Below are 2,360 nucleotides of genomic sequence, written 5' to 3'. Positions count from 1 at the left end.
TCCTGAAACTTACATGTGCTCATGTACTACCCCGTCCTGAAACTTACATGTGCTCATGTACCACCCTGTCCTGAAACTTACATGTGCTCATGTACCACCCCGTCCTGAAAACTTTCAAATACAGATTCTTTCTGTTTCTTCTTTTCTATTTTCATCTAAGCTACCATGTTCTGAACGCCAGTGTTTTTCTTAAAGTGTAGGGCCTACATAGGGCCATTTCTTCCTGCCCTTGACTGTCATTCTTCACACCAGGGTAATTGTTGCTTCTTGGGTCTCTTCCCTGCCACGTTTGTTTGGCAAACTGCTGTCCCCGAGCTAGTGTGGGAGACTGAGTGGCCCGCTTTTGGGTTCTGTGAAGGCACTGCATTCCCTGAGGCCCAGGCTTCCACCTAGACTAAGGTCGAGTAGGACTGGTCTGGAATGCCTGTCTTGGCCCATCTCTCCCTTGGGGTTGTCCTCTGTTGCTGCTCTTTGAGAACACAAGGTAATTGGTGCTTTTCTCGTGTGAATGCTGTGAACATAGACAGGTAACTGAATAGGCTAGGAGGAACAGTTTATGTTAGTGCTGAGTTTGAAATAGTCATTTCAAAGTGGTTTTTAATAATACGTTGATAGAAGAATTTGATTCAGCAGGTATACTATTATGTCCCTGGGATTTATTTGCTGAGTTTCAGAACCCATTAAGGGCTTCGTACGTGAGCACAGCGGAAAAGGAAGTCATTACAGCATTGTAACAGCATCAGCCACTGCGGTGTTGGCCCTTAGATCATCTGCCTCTGCATACAGAGCACGTTGCGCTAAACGGCAGCGCTTGTGTAGGGACAGTGCTCAAAGGGTTCGGAATGAAGGAGCAAGGGAAACCGGAAGCACAGGGAGGCAGGTGGGATAAGTGATGCTACCTTTTGGGGATTGTAATCAGTGACATGAAACAAAATGTGCCCACTGCTGAACGGAAAACTGGTCTGCAGACCACCCAATGCACACCAAAAAGTTAAAAAAAAAAAACCTAGAGAGAAAAACCATACATAAAAACTTGTTTAAAAAAACCCAAACTAATATCAATTATGGCTGTGCAACATGAAGAGTATAATCAATGGCACTGAATTACACATTAGAACTTGTTGAATTGTAAAATGTTTTGTTGTGTATCTTTGCCACAATTGAAAAAAATAATTACAAAAACCCCTTTATGCTAATCAGCCTGATAGATTCCTTAGAGTGTTCTTGTCAAGTATTTGATAAAATATTTTTACTTCATAGACGTCATGATATATTTTCATTGGTGTATTGCAAAGTTATGCAGCATATTGACTGTGTAGGAAAAGTGCCAAGAACTCTGACATGGTTACCAGTTGGGCTGCTGTGAGGTTAGCAGTTTGGAACCACCAGCCACTTCTTGGTGGAGAGATGAGGCTTTCTACTCCGGGAAGGAGTTCTAGTCTTGGAAACCCACAGGGACAGTTCTGCCCTGTTCTATGGGGTGGCTGTGAGGCAGAATGGGCTCGATGGCAGTCCGTGTGGTTTTGGGTTTGCATAAACCGAAACTAAACTCATTGCCATCGAGCCGTCAACGGGAGTAGAGAGACAAGGCTTTCTCCCACGGAGTAGCTTGTGGCTTCGCGCACTGACCTTGAGCTGAACACCCGTTTGGAACCTGTCTACTGCCAGGGTCCCTCCTGGCTTGATGTGAGGGGGTTGAAGTGTTGATAAACATGTGTTCCCATTAAAAAACACGATACAGGCTGATAACTGTGGCTTCGAAGACCATTTCACAGATGTGCAAGGGGCTGGAGGACCTCCAGGTGTGACCCTCAGAAACCCTGCTCACTGTGACCGTATGGGAGAAGCCTGGGGCTGGGAGGCCTTCCCGAAACCTGCTGTTAGGATAAGAAAAATGCCAATGATTACAGAAGCCAGATGGGCCCATCTAATTCCTCCGGGTTCCAAATGTCCAGTGCTCAGTGGAGTTCAGGGGACGTTGATGCAGCCCAGGTCATATTCGGTGTCTTGTCTGAGATCTGAGATTTCGGAAGAGTTTTATAGCCACTGTAAGCAGAGCTCTTATTTACAGGACCCCTGGTGGCATCATGGATTATGCTTTGGGCAGCATAACCGCATGGTTAGCAGTTCTAACCCACCTGCCCCACTGCAGGAGAAAGATGAGGCTTTCTGCTCCCTAAAGACTTATAGCCTCGGATTCTGAATGCAGTTTCACTCTGTCCTATGGGGTCACTATGAGTTACATTTGATTCTACGTGAGTGAGTTTTTTTTTAAGTGAGTAAATAAATAAAAGACAGAGGTCGTCAGGAACAAAGATAACAGGGATTGGCTTCTCGTTGCCATTGTGCTGATGCTGACT

The sequence above is a fragment of the Echinops telfairi genome, unplaced genomic scaffold, assembly GCF_000313985.2.
Source record: "Echinops telfairi isolate 266 unplaced genomic scaffold, ASM31398v2 ScPeMD7_7468;HRSCAF=8506_0, whole genome shotgun sequence".
In the NCBI taxonomy this organism is placed as follows: domain Eukaryota; kingdom Metazoa; phylum Chordata; class Mammalia; order Afrosoricida; family Tenrecidae; genus Echinops; species Echinops telfairi.
Note: the sequence above shows the minus strand (reverse complement) of the source record.